The following is a 219-nucleotide window of genomic DNA, read 5'->3' as shown; positions in this document are numbered from 1 at the left end:
AAAAAAAAAAAAGTGGTTAGTTTTAGTTTTCAGTTAGGTATTTTCATTTGATCCCTAATCTATAGTTTTGCAACTCATGCCACATATCCTATCATCTTTTCTCTTTTCATTTCCCTCCAGCCCTTTTCTTTACCCCTACTCCCTCTACTTACCTCTCAGCATATAAGTACAAGGTCATTTCATTCTATCTTTTGTGGAAAGCAGGACCTGAAGAATAGA

This window comes from Pteropus alecto, unplaced genomic scaffold, assembly GCF_000325575.1.
Source record: "Pteropus alecto unplaced genomic scaffold, ASM32557v1 scaffold25, whole genome shotgun sequence".
Lineage (NCBI taxonomy): Eukaryota > Metazoa > Chordata > Mammalia > Chiroptera > Pteropodidae > Pteropus > Pteropus alecto.
The sequence above is the reverse complement of the archived record's forward strand: the minus strand, read 5'-3'. Positions refer to the sequence as shown.